This window comes from Euprymna scolopes, chromosome 24 (assembly GCF_053919585.1).
Source record: "Euprymna scolopes isolate OS-2025 chromosome 24, ASM5391958v1, whole genome shotgun sequence".
Taxonomy (NCBI): Eukaryota; Metazoa; Mollusca; class Cephalopoda; order Sepiida; family Sepiolidae; genus Euprymna; species Euprymna scolopes.
This window is the reverse complement of record NC_136505.1, coordinates 72,426,448-72,446,752: the sequence shown is the minus strand read 5'-3', so window position 1 is coordinate 72,446,752 and position 20,305 is coordinate 72,426,448.

Here is a 20,305-nt window from a genome sequence, read left to right as displayed (position 1 = left end):
GTATGGCATCGAGAGGCCCCACCAGAGACTACTGCATGGTCCAGATCCACTCACCAAATGGCAATACAGCAGTCCCAGTACTTTGCGCCTGCTGATAGGACAGCCTCCTTAGTGGTTAATCCAAGGTTCGGGTCCCTGACTATCAGGCGGATAACGTCAGCCCAGACAAAACGTTTACCTCCAGCACCCTTACTAGTGACATGGCCACAAGGACAGACAGAGACAGAAGAATTTCCGACATCTCAGACTACTGGTCACCAAGTAGTACCGACCTTTAAGCAGCTTTTTCTTCACCCTTTGTCAGAAAAATCACTCATAGTATGAGGACTGCATGACAAAATAGGAGAAGCGAGAGTTATTAGAGCTGCCGATAACACATCCACTGTATTATCTACTCTCCATAAAAAAGGGGGAATGGGGACAATTCACTTATTTATATCTAAGTAGTAAGTCCGGTGCGAAGTTAATTCATGACACTTCTGGTGATAATCTCCCCTCCCATATTAATGGGTGGAAGTTTGTCGTTATCTATCTGGTTTTAATCATTAAAGTTTCATCTTATTAATAAAAATCCAATAATTAACTATCAATTTGCAAAGTCTGCTAAATATTAATTTACATTAGAGTTTAAATGATTATTCAAGGTTTTAATTTAGGAGGTTCGTTTTAATGAGTGACTGTTTCTTTGCACTGTATTATATTTCCAATGTACTTGAACATAAGACTAACTATATAAGATAGTATGATTCGCCAGAATGAAGAAACTATTTCCAATACAGGAAAGCTTGCAGTATTAGTATATATTAAGTATACTACTTAAATAAAGTCCTAAGTTTATCTACTCTAGAGAATCATTTCCGGCATTTTTTTTTCGTTAGTTGCCGGCATTTTGATTGTTTGTTTTCATCGTTCAGCTTTGTAGCAAGAGGGGGTGCGGATAAGACGGAATACAGACAAAAAACAGGAGAAATACAGACAAAATACATAAAACACGAAAAGTAAATTTAAAACAATGTAACAAAACATTTAGGATTAGTTTAGAAAAAAATAAAATAAATAAAAATAAAAATACTTAACGTTTTCCACTAGAGATTCCGCCAGCGGTTTTTTATAAACTGTTAGCTAGCATATGGCTTACTAGAGTGATAGGAGATTTCTATTTCCGGATGACTTGGTCGAGTGCCTATCTATAGAATAAAAGTCGTAACGTTTCTATGTGTAAACAATCTAATTCACATTTTTTTTTGTTTAAAAAAAAAATAAATTCTAGCTTTTTTTTTATATAAAGTCGTAAGTTTATCTACTCTAGAGAATCATTTCCGGCATTTTTTATTCGTTAGTTGCCGGCATTTTGATTGTTTGTTTTCATCGTTCAGCTTTGTAGCAGGAGGGGGGACGGATAAGACGGAATACAGACAAAAAGACAGGAGAAATACAGACAAAATACATAAAACACAAAAGTAAATTTAAAACAATGTAACAAAACATTTAGGATTTGTTTAGAAAAAAAAATAAATAAAAATAAAAATACTTAACGTTTTTGCACTAGAGATTCCGCCAGCGGTTTTTTTTATAAACTGTTAGCTAGCATATGGCTTACTAGAGTAACAGGAGATTTCTATTTCCGGATGACTTGGTCGAGTGCCTATCTATAGAATAAAAGTCGTAACGTTTCTATGTGTAAACAATCTAATTTACATTTTTTTTGTTTAAAAAAAAAATCTAGCTTTTTTTTATATAAAGTCCTAAGTTTATCTACTCTAGAGAATAATTTCCGGCATTTTTTTTTCGTTAGTTGCCGGCATTTTGATTGTTTGTTTTCATCGTTCAGCTTTGTAGCAGGAGGGGGTACGGATAAGACGGTATACAGACAAAAAGACAGGAAAAATACAGACAAAATACATAAAACACGAAAAGTAAATTTAAAACAATGTAACAAAACATTTAGGATTTGTTTAGAAAAAAAAGAATAAAAATAAAAATACTTAACGTTTTTGCACTAGAGATTCCGCCAGCGGTTTTTTTTATAAACTGTTAGCTAGCATATGGCTTACTAAAGCGACAGGAGATTTCTATTTCCGGATGACTTGGTCGAGTGCCTATCTATAGAATAAAAGTCGTAACGTTTCTATGTGTAAACAATCTAATTCACATTTTTTTTGTTTAAAAAAAAATAAATTCTAGCTTTTTTTTATATAAAGTCGTAAGTTTATCTACTCTAGAGAATCATTTCCGGCATTTTTTTTTCGTTAGTTGCCGGCATTTTGATTGTTTGTTTTCATCGTTCAGCTTTGTAGCAGGAGGGGGGACGGATAAGACGGAATACAGACAAAAAGACAGGAGAAATACAGACAAAATACATAAAACACGAAAAGTAAATTTAAAACAATGTAACAAAACATTTAGGATTTGTTTAGAAAAAAAAGAATAAAAATAAAAATACTTAACGTTTTTGCACTAGAGATTCCGCCAGCGGTTTTTTTATAAACTGTTAGCTAGCATATGGCTTACTAAAGCGACAGGAGATTTCTATTTCCGGATGACTTGGTCGAGTGCCTATCTATAGAATAAAAGTCGTAACGTTTCTATGTGTAAACAATCTAATTTACATTTTTTTTTGTTTAAAAAAAATAAATTCTAGCTTTTTTTTTATAAAGTTCTAAGGTTATCTACTCTAGAGAATCATTTCCGGCATTTTTTTTTCGTTAGTTGCCGGCATTTTGATTGTTTGTTTTCATCGTTCAGCTTTGTAGCAGGAGGGGGTACGGATAAGACGGAATACAGACAAAAAGACAGGAGAAATACAGACAAAATACATAAAACACGAAAAGTAAATTTAAAACAATGTAACAAAACATTTAGGATTAGTTTAGAAAAAAATAAATAAAAATAAAAATACTTAACGTTTTTGCACTAGAGATTCCGCCAGCTGTTTTTTTTTATAAACTGTTAGCTAGCATAGGGCTTACTAGAGTGACAGGAGATTACTATTTCCGGATGACTTGGTCGAGTGCCTATCTATAGAATAAAAGTCGTAACGTTTCTATGTGTAAACAATCTAATTTACATTTTTTTTGTTTAAAAAAAAAATCTAGCTTTTTTTTATATATTGTCCTAAGTTTATCTACTCTAGAGAATAATTTCCGGCATTTTTTTTTCGTTAGTTGCCGGCATTTTGATTGTTTGTTTTCATCGTTCAGCTTTGTAGCAGGAGGGGGTACGGATAAGACGGAATACAGACAAAAAGACAGGAAAAATACAGACAAAATACATAAAACACGAAAAGTAAATTTAAAACAATGTAACAAAACATTTAGGATTTGTTTAGAAAAAAAAGAATAAAAATAAAAATACTTAACGTTTTTGCACTAGAGATTCCGCCAGCGGTTTTTTTATAAACTGTTAGCTAGCATATGGCTTACTAAAGCGACAGGAGATTTCTATTTCCGGATGACTTGGTCGAGTGCCTATCTATAGAATAAAAGTCGTAACGTTTCTATGTGTAAACAATCTAATTCACATTTTTTTTGTTTAAAAAAAAAATAAATTCTAGCTTTTTTTTATATAAAGTCGTAAGTTTATCTACTCTAGAGAATCATTTCCGGCATTTTTTTTTCGTTAGTTGCCGGCATTTTGATTGTTTGTTTTCATCGTTCAGCTTTGTAGCAGGAGGGGGGACGGATAAGACGGAATACAGACAAAAAGACAGGAGAAATACAGACAAAATACATAAAACACGAAAAGTAAATTTAAAACAATGTAACAAAACATTTAGGATTTGTTTAGAAAAAAAAGAATAAAAATAAAAATACTTAACGTTTTTGCACTAGAGATTCCGCCAGCGGGTTTTTTATAAACTGTTAGCTAGCATATGGCTTACTAAAGCGACAGGAGATTTCTATTTCCGGATGACTTGGTCGAGTGCCTATCTATAGAATAAAAGTCGTAACGTTTCTATGTGTAAACAATCTAATTTACATTTTTTTTTGTTTAAAAAAAAAAAATTCTAGCTTTTTTTTTTATAAAGTCCTAAGGTTATCTACTCTAGAGAATCATTTGCGGCATTTTTTTTTCGTTAGTTGCCGGCATTTTGATTGTTTGTTTTCATTGTTCAGCTTTGTAGCAAGAGGGGGGACGGATAAGACGGAATACAGACAAAAAGACATGGGAAATACAGACAAAATACATAAAACACGAAAAGTAAATTTAAAACAATGTAACAAAACATTTAGGATTAGTTTAGAAAAAAATAAAATAAATAAAAATAATAATACTTAACGTTTTTGCACTAGAGATTCCGCCAGCGGTTTTTTATAAACTGTTAGCTACCATATGGCTTACTAGAGTGATAGGAGATTTCTATTTCCGGATGACTTGGTCGAGTGCCTATCTATAGAATAAAAGTCGTAACGTTTCTATGTGTAAACAATCTAATTCACATTTTTTTTGTTTAAAAAAAAATAAATTCTAGCTTTTTTTTATATAAAGTCGTAAGTTTATCTACTCTAGAGAATCATTTCCGGCATTTTTTTTTCGTTAGTTGCCGGCATTTTGATTGTTTGTTTTCATCGTTCAGCTTTGTAGCAGGAGGGGGGGACGGATAAGACGGAATACAGACAAAAAGACAGGAGAAATACAGACAAAATACATAAAACACGAAAAGTAAATTTAAAACAATGTAACAAAACATTTAGGATTTGTTTAGAAAAAAAAGAATAAAAATAAAAATACTTAACGTTTTTGCACTAGAGATTCCGCCAGCGGTTTTTTATACACTGTTAGCTAGCATATGGCTTACTAGAGTGACAAGAGATTTCTATTTCCGGATGACTTGGTCGAGTGCCTATCTATAGAATAAAAGTCGTAACGTTTCTATGTGTAAACAATCTAATTTACATTTTTTGTGTTTTAAAAAAAAAATATTCTAGCTTTTTTTTTTTTTTATAAAGTCCTAAGTTTATCTACTCTAGAGAATCATTTCCGGCATTTTTTTTTGTTTTCGTTAGTTGCAAATATATATATATATATATAGTTAGTTAGGAACAATTTGGAGGTAATGCATTTTTTTATTTTTTTTCAATAATATCTGATAATTCGATGTACATTGCCAAGGTTTATCTTACTTTAGTAATTGTTCAATTGGTGCGCGCAGTTTGTGCATGTTGGTGATAAACCCTTGGTAATAATTTCCAAAGCGTAAAAAGGGTTGTAGTTTTGCTATTTTTATTCGGTGCCGACATCTCTCTAATAACGGTCGCTTTTTCCGGATCTGGGCGTCTGCCATATTTATCAATGATATGTCCTAGAAATTTTATTTTTGTAAGAGGAATTCACACTTGTGTTTTGTGACCATCAACCTATAATTTTGTATTCGACAAAATGTTTGTTTGATATGGATTGCATATATTATGTTTTAATTGGAATCCATTATTGAGATGAGTATTGTTTATTAATTTTTATTCATTGCGGACTATTATTTTGATCTTTGTTTTAAGTTGTTTCACAACGTTTCGGACAACTATTCCTCTAGCATTCGTCAGGTGGTTACCGCGACGGGATAGGAAATCTCAATATCCTGACTGCATTCACTGCAATTACTGCCTTCCTAAGTTATCGTCGTTTCAACACGTTTTGGCAAAGTAAGGATCTGATCAGCTTTGGCTAAGATTGAAACCGCTATCTTCAGACAATTCTCACCTGTATTCAACGTCTCTATCAACTGTGCTTCGGTCAAGGTTGAATTTTTTGGTCTTATAAATTCATGTTTATTTTTAATCTGATCTTCCATGGTTGGGCCGTTCGTCAGGTGGTAATCGCGACGGGATAGAAACACTGAATCCCTGACTGCATCCACTGCAATTACTGCCTTCTGTAGTTGTTGTCGTCTCACTACGTTGTGAAACAACTTAGAAAAAATGAGAATAATAGTCCCCAATGAATCAAAATGAATATAAATAATACTCATCTCAGTAATGAATTCCAATAAAATAATATATCCCTTCGGTACGGACCCGACCATGGAAGATCAGACTTCACGTTCATTTTTATACACGCCGCAAGGTCGGGGGTGAATACATCTGGGATTTATTCCTTAAAACTAGTTAGTAATTTATTATTTTCCAGTGGGCAGGCTTATATTTTTTTTGCAAAATGTGGATACAGGTAAGTCGCAGAGGTTAAACTAATCAATCGAATCAGAGTCGGACATGTTTTCACTATTTTTTAATAAATATATTTTACATTTTTTAGTTTTTAACAACAAAGTGGCGTTCTTAATTAATTCACATTAAAAGTAATTTTAGTGCCGTTGACGGCTTTTGACATTTTATTGATTCTTAGCAGAGTAGGTTTTTATCATTTCTTTCACGTTTTGAAGCTTAAAATTGTAATATCCGATCCAGTGTCGAACTGAAATTTAATATCCATGCAGAGAATGTTGACTGTTTCTTATTTACGTGTGTTTTCCTCTGAGACATCTCGGGTTTTGGTTCGATACACTTTTCTTTTGATCTGATTTTCCGTGCAGTGAGAACTTTTATGCCCCATTTTATTACATGTTAAACATTTCTTTGTTTAGTATGCACACCTCTTTGGCCTTGTGTTTACCACCACATCTGAGAGAAGGGTTCAGTACTTTTGGGTTTTCAGACTTTTGGCGCTAATTATTTGTGTACCGTCTTGTATTGTAGGTTGTGTGCTTTTTTTCTATGTTATTTCGGTGTATTTGCGATGCGCGTTGTGCTATTTATCGCATCGTTTTTATTATTTACACTTTTTGCAATCGTCAGTAATTTTTACAGTGTTAAGATTGTTTGTTTTTTAAACTTTGTTAGAACTCTGCGCCTGATTTTCCCATCTTTTTCTAAGGTTATAACTTGCGCAAAAATCAGGCATTTAAATTGTCTGCTGTAAATTCCGACAGCTTGAAGTCATCGTAATGTTTGTTGACTACTGCTGTGTACATGGAAAAGTCGGCATTTTCGTCTTTTTTCATGTTTAAACATCTTCATCTCTTATGTAAAAAAGACATTGGGGGGGGTGTTAGAAGATTCACAGTCTCGTTGAACGATACTTCCGCGGTTTTCTGTGGGGAGATTAACTCCATGAGTTTGTCGTGTTCAGTCGTTTCAAGTTTAAGTAGTAGAACTCGGGTCTTCTTATCTGACTGATTACCGCATTCGATATTGAAAAAAGTCTTCATATCTTCTGAAATAAGCAGCGAACGCTTTTCAACTTCTTCAAATTAAAATTATCTATTGCGGACCATATCGTAGTTTGGGAATAATCTTCTCCATGCACGTTACTTTTAAAACTTGTGACAGTAGTTTCACTGTTCGTTGTTGGCTTTCAGACGATTGTTTTTTTAAGTTCCATTATGTGTTTTGAGCATTCTGTAATTTCTGTAATTCGACTTGTCGCCCATTTGTTCGATGTTGACGCTGGACAATTGTTTCTGTAATCGTCGTGTTGTTCCTCTAGTTTTTGTTGATGGTGTGCCATCATTAGCTGCCTTTCTTCCCAATCCACAAATGAGTCTTTCTTGATCTTTTTCTGTTCAATTTGCAGCCTCCTTAACTCAGCCAAAGCTGATCGCATCTCTTCCACCTTGTTTAGTTGGTTAGCTCAGTGAGAGAGAGAGAGAGAGAGAGAGAGGGGAGATAGAGAGAGAGGGAGAGAGAGAGAAGTACAGGTTTTAGTCTCCTTTTTATTTTATTTTCCGTCATTGGAAAACAATTGAACTTCGCCCCGCCTCTTTCCTTTTTTTGCAAATAACAAGTGGGAAATAATGAGTATGTCCACATTTAAAGCAGTTGGGAAAAATATGTTCCTAAAATAAAATGTTCGTTATCCTTTACAATTGTAAGACGTTTTATGGTATTTTCTTTGAACAAAAAAACAAAAAAAAACAACAACAAAAAGAACAGTCAACAAAAAAGAACAGTTTACACTCCAGAAAAATGTTATGCATATTTTTCCAGCGGGGGAGCAATAAAATAAAGTTTTTATGTTATGAAGAGAGAAAAACAGCGTTTTGTTTTTAAAAACTCAACTCGATCAAAAGATTACGAATTTTATCTTATTTTATTTTATTTTTTTTTGTGATTTTAGCTTTTGGAATGTACTTTTCATTTTATATACAGCTTATCCGGTTCTGGGTATTTTTTTTATCGGAAACTTGCATTTTATCCGGTGATTTTTTTAAATCAATTAACAGGGTTTATATTTTTCTTTCGGGGTCACCGTGAGAAAAAAAAAATTCCACGAATCTACGTATTGCCAGTGTTATGAGAACGCTGATTTTTAAAATTCATTTCGTCGCCATTGTTATGGGGCACTGGTTTATTACTGTTGGGAAAGCATTAGGGTTCGGCGTGTTTGCGTTGTTTCGAAGCCTGCTGTCGTCAGTGTCATAAGTTGGTATTAGCCACAATGAAATAAGAACAAAATGAGGAAACAACAGATTACAACATGAAAATAATGCTATGTTCCACCGAGCACGTGAGGTTAACTGCGGAACTATTGCCCCACCTGGGATCGTTAAGCGTTCCGATATATATTGTCGGTGGTTGAGTCCATTCAGAGGGAGGTTCTTCACAACACTTTTCCCTGACCATTTTCAAAACATTTAAGAGAAGAACGTTATTAAAGGTACCATATTACAAAATATCGATAATCTCTTAGAAGAATAAGATCAGTTTAATACTCAAAGTCACAATCGCCTACGTACGCAGTAATCCGCATTTTTAACGTCAGAATCTATTAAATGTTCGTGTGTTTGGTTTTTGTTTTACTGGATGTGTATGTTGACAAAAGAGACGTGATTTGCATTAGTGTAACGGCTTACTGTCTTATGGAGACATGACATGACTTACAATACGAATTATCGAATCTAAATAAAACGGTTACTCTATTGCCCATTGGCTTATCACAATGGGATAAGATGTATCCGTTAAGGTTGTAGTTCTCATATACAGTAATAAACTGGTTATTAATGATAATGGCAAGTAGTTTATGTGCAAATCTATTAAATTTGGGGTTTTAATTAATTTTAAATGTGTCTGCGATTTTATGTAAAATAATTATCAGAATAAAAATCAGTCTACCAATTGTCTTCAGTTGCATTTACGATTGATTCAGACAGGATATACTTTAACATGAGTACGTAAAATCACTTATGCGTGTGTTTGTGTGTGCGTGTGTGTGTGTGTGCGTGTGTGTGTGTGTGTGTGTGTGTGTGTTTAAGCGTGAATTAAAAAAATCTCAAAACTAACTTAACCCAATTAATTGGGAAACAATCCTTAGATTAGACTAGTGGACATGAAAGTGAATATGCATTTATTGGGTTGAGAAAAGATCTTACATGCAGAAGAGAGACAATAACATAATAAAGAAAGATACATAATCGAATAAGGAAGGGAGACAAACATATAGGGAAGGTAAACGGAATTCGAGCAGACAAGGAAAAGTCCGAGCAATTTAGAACTATAAATAAATAAAGAGTAATAAAACAAAATAAAAAGCTAACAAATTATAAAATACCAAACAATATATAAATATAGAAGTAGTATAAAAGAATTACACTTTACTCTCGATTTATTTACATTTCCGAAATTGCGCATTTTTTTTTGTAGGACAAATATTGCTATCCCCCGATATATTCGATTTCTTCTTGTCTAAATATTGGATATAAAACTGAGGAAGAACCGATCAGTGCCAGATTAAAAATAAAAATGAACTATAAGAGTGCACAGATATACTTATATACTTATTCATACATATTTTCACACACATATAGTAGTGACATAAATATACATTTATGAACGGAAGGATTCAATAAAATGTTTGTCTGTAAATCATTATAAAATATTTCATGAACTATTCATTACAGTTAAACACAAACTGTTTATGTTACATTTGCCTACAATACGTATATTTTCGTATATTTTACTATTACGATATATCTATAGCTATATATATATATATATATATATAAATTCGTATTCATGTCTGTTTGTTTGTTTAATTGTTTGTTTGTTCTCAATTAGATTAATATATACAAAAGGTTCCTTACTTGACCCTCTCATTTATTTATTTCTATAGTATGATTCTTGCAAACTAGATACAATAAAGAGATCATCTCATTTGCATATTACATTAAGAAAAATCAATTTTATTAAATAGCTGTATCTTAGTTAATATTCTAAAATAACGATAAATTTAATTCATTTTTATGAGACCACTCTGTAGGTTCACCTAACAATTCAATAAACACAACGAACTCCAAAATATTACAAATTACTTTTGGAGGGCATTACAATGACGGAACATTTCATTCAATTGTTTTTTGGAATTAATTTTTGGGAGATCTTCATTTTTCAGGGGTTCTGCCTACTTGGCTATTTTTTTTCGGTCGCACGGGCATTCTCTGCAGATTTATTGAAACAAAAGTTGTAATGATTTATTTTTAATTTTTTCATTGGGGTGGGGGGTCTTTCCCGTGCTCAGTATCAGGATAATAGTTTCTTCTCTTTGTATCCCTTCTGCCGAAATATCTGGTGGACAGAATATCACGTCCTTATTTTTTGGCGCGATTATATTTACATGTTTTTATCCGTTCTTTTATTTTTTTAATTATTGTGAGAGTATCCACGTTGTCCATGAGGAAAATCATTAGTATAGCAGGTGTGTTCCAAACGGAGCTTCATGTCAACCCAGACAACGCCGGGTGCCCATGCTAGTATATATATATATATATATATATATATATATATATATATATATATATATATATATATATATATACTACTGCATAAACACACATATATGTATACGAATATACGATTGAAAAATTGGATGAGGTTCAGAAAACAATTATAATAACAATGTCTTAAGCAAATATTTGTATAAAAAGGAATATAACGATTTGCTTATACAATAAACACAGTTTCAAACTGTAATTTCTGGCGAAAAACAGAAAGATCGCTTTACTTGTTTAGATAGAATCGATTTGTATTATCATTGCCTCCAGTTACGTCTGGAATTGTTAGAACATTCACTGACCTAACCAATCCTTATTTAATATTTTGTCCAAGATGACCATTTGTGGGTTAACTCTTTTGTGATATAAAGAGATTAGATAGCCATGTTTGAAAGTACCAACCAGGGACATAAACGAATAAAACATAATTATCAACGTTGTAGATTTATTGTCTTAATTCCACTGGTGTGCTTTTACTTTTCAAGCATTCATCTAGTCCATCGGATAATGTATATTCAAAATAGAAAGTAACATTTCTAAAAAGGCATAACACACAGACACACACCCATACCCAGATAGTAAAAAGTAATTATGACAGCCCCTTTAAGAAATTTGTTTCTTGTCGGTGAGCACCTTCAGTTGAATTAAAGTTGGTCAATTTAGCTCTTATGCATAGATCATCGTATAACGATTAGATCACTGTCTGACTGACGTAAATGACCATTTAAAATTAAGATGTTTACATTCAACGTTATTTCATACGGTTAATGGTAGCCGAATGGTCTTCGCTAATCGAGCCAGATATGTTTCGTTTTGCGGGGTTTAAATCGTTCAACTGGTATTAATCGTGACACCCTGCACTGAATATTCCCAAAGGGATGAAACACTAGTGTCTGTAGGTATTTAATGATTATAGTAAAAAATAATTATATATATATATATATATATATATATATATAGTAAATTCTTGGTACAGCAAAATTGAAGTAGAAATTTCAGAGGAAACAATTTAATTTAAATACCAAGGAAACAAAAAAAACGGGCAGGTGGAATTATTAAAATTTCCTTAAGGCCTTATCGTCTGACCCTCTAAGAGGAAACGTCAGAATGATAAATTAAAAGCTAAGAATCGAATGAGGAAAGAGGGGAAATTTGGTTTCAGTTGGAAGACCAGTAAGAAAAAATATATATATATATATAATCTCACTGTTCAGGTGGTTTTAAATCAGTAAATATTCTCCGCTTTAGGCCTACTGGAAAAAGTATTCAATCTAAAATAATTTAACGCCAAATGACAAACATCTGGAGGTTTATTTAGTGATCTACTGATGATGCTGAGTATGTGTCTCATTCAGATGAGGATATGCACTATATATATATATATATATATATATATATATATATATATATATATATATATATATATATTGTTATTCAGCCGCCCATGTCGCGTGTGGTTTTACTATAAGCGTTAAGAAGACAAAATTGATGTTTATCCCTACATCTGGTGCACTATACATTGAACCATATATCTATGTATAGAATGGACGCCTAAATGTTATAGACACATTTGTGTACTTTAATAACACAGTCTCTAGAGATGTGACGCCTAAATGCGGAGATATGTCTACGCATTTAGTAGTCCAGCATGGAATTTACAATACTAGAAAATCGGTTGTGGTGTGATCGTGGGATCTCTTTCAAAACCAAGATTACTTTTTACTCGAGATGTGTTCTATCTGTTTTATTTTACTCATTTGAATGTGGTACAATACAGGGTCAGCACGTAAAGCAACATTAAGAATCCCCTCGGAAATGTATCAGACGAATTCTAAATGTAAAATGACAGTCACAGACACCTGACACGGGTATTCTCAAGAAATCTGAGTTTTGTAGCATTCAAGCGCTGGCGATGAGGAATCAGTTGCACTGAGCAGGTCATCTTATTCTGATCGACTATGCGAGGCTGCATAAGCAGTTGTTTTACAGCGAGCTAAAGAATGGGAAATGATTGCATAAAGGACTTCAGGATTCTTGTTCAGAACTGGAAAACTCTGGCGAAATGTCGGTTCAAATAGAGAAGATTAGTAAAAGGTGGATCTGAAGTTTTTAGATGGAAAACAAATCGATCATGCTGTACTCAAGATAAACCCGAAGAAAAGGAAAGCAGTTGAGAATGTGAGGCATGCGGTCGGATGCTCAACTCGAATGCTGTTCCCTTTAGCCACAAAGACACAAACTGTGGAATAACTCATTAATGCTTAACCTCATAAATAGTGTACAAATGTGAGATTAAGCCCAATAATATAAAGAAGATATATCCTGAGGCCACGGATTGCGTGTTTAAGGAAAGATACAGAAATCATGTTGTGTCATTCAAAAAATAAACCGGAGATGGAGAAGGTGTTAATGATAGAAGGGGTGATGGTACAAGAATCAAAATTAGAAATAAAACTGCATTAGGTGATTGGGCCAGGGAGCTTCATAGAAACAAAACGATTCTGAATTGAAATGGTAAATAGTAGATAAGGGGAATAAGTATATACCTCGGAAATCAAAAGGGTGCAAACTGTGTTTATTACAAGCCCACTACATAGTCAATTCTAAAGAAGAAATATTAAATAAAAGGATGGATTCTATACAGGGATGTATTCACATGAATAGATTTTGCTATCACGTCTTAAATGTAGCTGAATTAAAAAAAAACATTCCCGGGAAAGTAAAGGTTCTTAGGTGCAGTGCCAAAGTTTATATAATGTTAAATAGCTAAGAATGATGTAAGTTGGTTCTGATGAATGATTCAAATCAAGCAAGTAAATCTGGATTTTAATATTCTACACTATAAACATATTTTAAAAATAAAGACCATGGATTACTACATAAGACATTTAGATTTATAATAAGGATTAACAAAGATTAGCAATACTGTCTAAAAATTGGGTACACTTTTTCAGTCATATTAGTGGCGAAATGGCTGATACCGTTTCAAGATAAATAAACTAGTGTAACAAATAATTAGCAATAGAAAAAATAGTAATTAAAGAATGTTGATTAATTTATACTGTTTTTGGACTAGTAAAACTTGAAAAATTTTAGCTTATTAACTATTACTCTATTTATAGCCGTAATAAAAAACAAGATTAAACCCCCACTTTCATTGATGTAAAACGTACATGGAGCTAAAGATTAGTTTTACTATTAGCATGCTTATTAATGGGGTATCTATTACTATCAGCAAATTATGGTGTGATGGCAAACATAGGTTTATCTATGGTAATAAAATTAGTATCATGGTTAAGATATGCTTTAAAGCTTATATTTTGAATAAATTAGCCTAGCTCTAATTGGATCCGTTGAATTAATAAATAAATCATAAATGAATATTATGAATTTACCAAACTAGAAATATCGAACGGCCCTGGTTATTTCCCCTTTTATCGTTAGGAATATTTATTAGGATTTAAGTAGTTTATAACTTCAAAGAATTCTTTAACATTCAGGACTTACATAATTATCTTCCTTCTACTTCTAAAATATCCGATAATCGTAATTCTTAATAGGAGAAAACGAATAAAAATAAAAAAAATGATTTAACTTAAAAATTAAAAAGTAAAAAGAAATCAATAAAGTGCTCGATCACGAATGTTAGAAAGTTATACGAATTATTAAAAAACTATGCATTACTAATTTCCAAGACATGCCTATTGTTTGATAATGGTTGGTCAGCACTTTTTGGCTGAATTATCTCAGCATACATCTTCAGCGTCCGTTGGAACGAAAGGAAATAAATCGAAATGTCCGTTTAGTCGAACACCGTTAAAATAATGCGGTGTTTCCGGGTGTTTATTTTTCTCGTTTATTTAATTTATCATATTTGATTTATTAAAATTTTATAAGGAGAGAAGTTTAGAACATATGGAGTGGTAATCTGCAGAGGTTCCGTTTAAAAGGTGTATACAGTATATATGGTGTATTATCTTAAGGAGTGTGTATTTGGGTGTGTATGTGTTGGGTTATGTTATTGCTAGGCCATTTGGCAAGAGAAAATTTCCTTTTAAGGGGGCATTGCTTAAATATCCTATTTCTGATGAGCATTCAGGCTATAGATGGGTTATTAATAACATGAAGTGTTTTGTATTTTTCGGTATTGCATAAGGAAGTGTGGTTCGTATTTTATTTACATCAACGACATTCAATTCAATTTTATAAGGTGAGCAGGAGTCATTGTGTGACCAAATAGTGGCTGCTAGAGAAGTGGCAAATATCTTTATATAGTATTAAGAGGGGGAGTTGTGGGCATATGATCTCTACTTAAAAGTACCTTCGGCCATCCCAATGTAAACCTTCTCTTTATTTGAGTTACTTGCAGAAATGATTTTGGCTGGGTAAACTATAGATTTAATAGTGTAGCCCCCTCCAGAGGGCAAGTATTTCCTCTATTACATTAACAAACGAAATTACCTAGTCTTATTTTAGTAGGGGGGTGTTGAGGTCAGGATTGAGACAACGGATTGACAGCAGGAGTAGCTTGTTTTGAGCGTGTATCTGTTAAAAGAAATTGTGGAATTTGTTTGTGGGCGCAAAATGATTATCTACAAAAAAGAGTAATAACTGCCTATAATGTGTAATATTTATGATTTAAAAACGTTAATGCACGAAAACAAAATCAGTGACACCGCTTTATATCAACGGTGTAAAAACTACATCATTTCGATGTACTTTTGTTCTGACGGTCACAGAAGAATGCTATTGGGTAATCCAACGAAAAACGTTCGATCAACGAATAGCGTCTTCTGCTAGTTATTTATTTTATGTTTATCGATAAGATCCCGTCTACTTTTATAGAAAGAAAACATGCGGTTTATATTATATAGAAAATAGACGGTGTTTATAAACCAAGTTCATGATACTTATCGCCGGTGTAATTGGTGTATGAAGCTTATTTAAAAACATGTCTAGAGTTTCCTTTTCATAAACGTACAAGTACAAAATCACTATCCGTATAGAACTACTTGGATCTCATTCCTATAGTAAATGTCTGCACAAAGAGTACAAAGAACATATCCTGTTAGTTTTTTTTAATGATAAAAGGTGCAATTGTTTATAATTCGTATCCGCAGAAACGCTGATCCTCTCGAACTAGATTATTGCGGCATCAAAAATAGATAAAAAATAAATACAGTCTAGACCAAACGAGGACTGCTTGTAGCATGGAAAACTCTTTCTGGCCGATGCGTAGACTAATTGGTTACAACTGGGAATGGAATTAAAATTTCATCAATCAATGAATAATGATTGTGCCTTGCACTGTTAATCTTTGTAATCGAACAACTTGCTTGAAATAAAATTGGATACTTCTCTTAAAACAGTACGTTGAAAATTGTGCAAACAAAATATTTACCAAATGTTTTTTCTACAATTCTAATAATATACTGATTAATAAACAGTGTCTATTCAGCTTATCTTAGAACGTGAAATTACTTAAATAGCAGAAAATGACCGTCACCTTTTCTCAGGATTGTTTGTGTACTATATTAACAATGCAATTTTGCATTTAATCATACTTTTACATAATTAAAATTTACTTAAGTGTTTGAGTGAAATCTATTTGTGGATCTGTTTACCTTACATGGCGTGTACTATAGCTTTATTTTCTTCAGTTAATTCTACAAATATTTTACTGGTCAAGTATTTACTGTTTAATTAATCTTCTATGCGCTGTCTTTATTCATTATTGTTTTTGTTAAGCATGATTCATCTCTTGCGTATCAGTCAGATGACTACGTTTAGCCTTCATGTCCGTGATGTCTTACTAGTTAAAGTTCTTTTTACAAAAACGTCGAATACTTACAAGGGGGGCAACGTTAAATCTTTAACATCCTAGGTGAAAATGTTTTTTTGTAGAACGAACCGGGTTCTTACTTGAGACCTCCCGGTCGTAAGACCGTGCCATTAACATCTTAGCGATCGTCAGTTCACCGTTTTATGCATTGCAAGTTAAACTTAACGACATAATATGTTAATTACATTGTACAAAATATTGTTAATATAAAACAATGTCTACACGAAAGTGTGTGAATAAAAAGGCTTATTGAAAGAGTGGATATATTTACCAGAATTCAGTGCTTTTGTATCCTTGTACTTTTTATTAATTTATACGTGAACATACATTTAATGGATCTTTTTATTTTCTTAGAAAGGAAACTACTTTCCTGGTTAGTTAGAAGTAATTTCAAAGTAAACACAAATTTCATTTGTAAAACGTATATAAACTATGTTAGATAATTACAATTTTGTGCAAATAATTATATTACAAGTGGCACATGGTAATTGCTATATATATTATTCATTAATTGGAATTCATTTTGGAGATAAGCATTATATATATTTATTTATATATATATATATTTATTTCGAACTATCATTCTCATCTTTATTAGTTGTTGTATTTCATCTTTTATTAGTTGTTGTTTTTTCACGACGTTTTGTCCAACTATTCCTCTGGCCTTCATCAGGTGGTAACCGCGACGGATAGGAACCTCGAATCTCCTAACTGCATTCTCAGCAATCACTGCCATCTGTAGTTGTTGTCGTCTTACCACGTATGTATGCATTTTTGATGGATTGAAAATATTTTAAATAAATTAAAAGCATTTAAAACCAATGCGATCAAACAGTGTCAATCTATTACAGATTACTCAAAATACCGGAGTCTAAGGTCGGTTCCAACTTTTAAGTAAGTTTTTGTTATAGCAAGTGAAGTAACCAGCGTAGTTCCAATTTTGTGGAGAAGAGGTCGTTATTTTCTTTGTGAACCAGATCGAGTGGATTATTATGAACGGTGTTGTCAAATTATTGGATTTCCTAGTTATTAGTTACTTCATTAACCCTATATAATACTAATGGCGACACCAGAGATATTGCTTGTAACACATTAAATTTATTGAAAACAAAATATTTATTAGTGTTATTTTTGATACACGTTACCTGCCCCTTACAAATTAATTTTAAATAGCACAATCTTTTTCCTAATTCAACTTTGTAAAATAGTATCAATATTCTTACATTTCAGTTTGCTTTAACGATGAAGCCAGGTTTACAATTTCCTACAATATGTGTAATATTTATAAACTTAATAATCTTAACCTGTATGTCAATGATTATTTTGCACACGGTATGAGAAGTATGTATACATGTTTACATTTCTAGTTTAAGCATACATTAATCTTACTGGAACAGAATTAGAAAGTATTTTACATTTAAACTGGAAGACTAAAAGGCGCATTTTAAACACTGTGGGTTATTCTATTTTCATAAGAAAAATAAACGTTTCGTACACATCAGATTAGATAAGTCGTGAATGTTGAATAATCCATAGCTGACAGGCGTTTAAATACGTTGTTTCTGAAATGTAGAACAAACGATTTAAAGCGAACAACGCTAATGTAAAACTAACTTATTCAGATGATGATCAAAGTAAGGTCTACAACAATACAACAACGAACAAGAACGCTCAACATACAAAATTCAACATTAATCATACTTGACTAAACACATCAATATGACGTTTTTTTTTTGTTATGGTTCAAGTGAAACGAAATTTCACAAGGAATTTCCTGATGTGCATTTCCTTAGGGAAAAAAATCGATGAGAAATCAATCATTTACCTCAATATTGTGTTAAAACGTGTATGAGTAAGTGAGTTTGCTTCATCAAAAGTAATATTTTAATTCCCCCCAAAATGTACGTTGTCTCCGTTGAAAGAGGAACACTCATAAAAAAACGTTTGTCAAATCACTACATTAAACAGTAGAAATCATTCAAAAATTGATGGGTTTGTAACGGCAAGAAAAACACCTATAACTGTAAACAGAAATGATGTATACCAGCACAGCAATGCCAGAGCAAACACATTTGATCAGGAAATTATATTACAGTCGGCCTGTAACGTGTTACGATCCTCATAGACATATATTACTCCTATTAATTATTACTTCTTGCAATACAATTTAAATGTTAAACAATTAATGTTATGATACAATCATAAATCATGAAGTAACAGCTGCAATTTTCGGGAAATTGGGATTTTCATGCTGGAAACTCTGAATATTGTACTAAAATTAATGTAAAAAAGTACTTAAACATTTAATAGCACATATACATTAACGTCTTTATTTTTTTTAATATTAAACACGAAATTACAGCAAAAAACTGATAGAAAAGAAACTTAACTGACTGTATTGTATCGTAAACAACTATATCGGGTAGTCAATTAATCTGATTTAAAATAGATAATAATAACTTATTTCGATGGCAATACAAGTATAAGAATATAGAAGATATGTTGATTCTCATGCAATCCCGAACAACGTCTGACCTCATTGCTAGTGCGTGTGTGTGCGTATATATATACACACACACATATATATATATATATATATATATATATATATATATATATATATATATATATACGTATATATGTATAAATATAATTTAAAATATCTTATATATATAATAATATATACATGATTATATATATATGTTTATATAGATGCATTTAATATATAAAATTAGATTAAGATTTTATTTGTTTATTTATTATTACTATGATTTTATGTAGTATATTGTTGAATGACATTTTCCTTCTAATCAAACAATCCCTTTCTTTTGGACAGTGTTCCGTTGAGGGTGAAGAAATTAATGATTTTAGCCAATGTTTTGGTATTTGTCGTCTGAAGGGACCACATTAAAAATGATACTGATCTTGTGAAAATCCGTCACCTCTGTCGGAAGTGCTAGGCAGACATGAAAACATACCTACATACATTTATATATTGATAGCTCAAATTTTCGACCTACACCGATGAAAAAGCTTGCCCTATATCTGACTACCCTTTATGTAAAAATTCAAATGTTTAGACCAGAAATTGTCTGAATAATTTGATAGAGACGGCAGAGGTCGGTTTTTTAACTATGCCCCCTATTACGACCCCTTAACATTTATTGATTTGGGCTCAAATCAAATTACTATATCAGATCCATGTCCAAGTAATCTATATCTAAAATTTCAAGTTTTCATACCGAAAATTAGCGGAGGAGTTTGGTAAAGTTCTCAAAGGTCAAATCGTGTAACTTTGATCCCGTAACAACCAAATTTATGTCCGAAAACCGATTTAAAAGATTTTTCCAAAACTCAATACGCTGTATATAAATTTTTTTGTCTCTAGTCTGAAAATTGACATTGTTATTGTGTAGGGAAATGTACGCAGAAAGACAGACCCACACGCAGGCACTTTCACTTATAGATATATAGATATAGAGGTTCGTTTGCTAAAACATTTTCCTGGGGAATTCTACTTCTAATCATTTTATGAACTATTCTAGTTTGCACTAAATAACTTGATTAAACTAAGATCCCTTACATAAAATATATTTTGTAACCCAGTGTTATCTCTCACAATAAGCAGAACTTTATCTTAGTCGTATTTTATATTCAATAATTATTTGCATAAAGATATTTGATTACGAGCATGGAAACCCAGT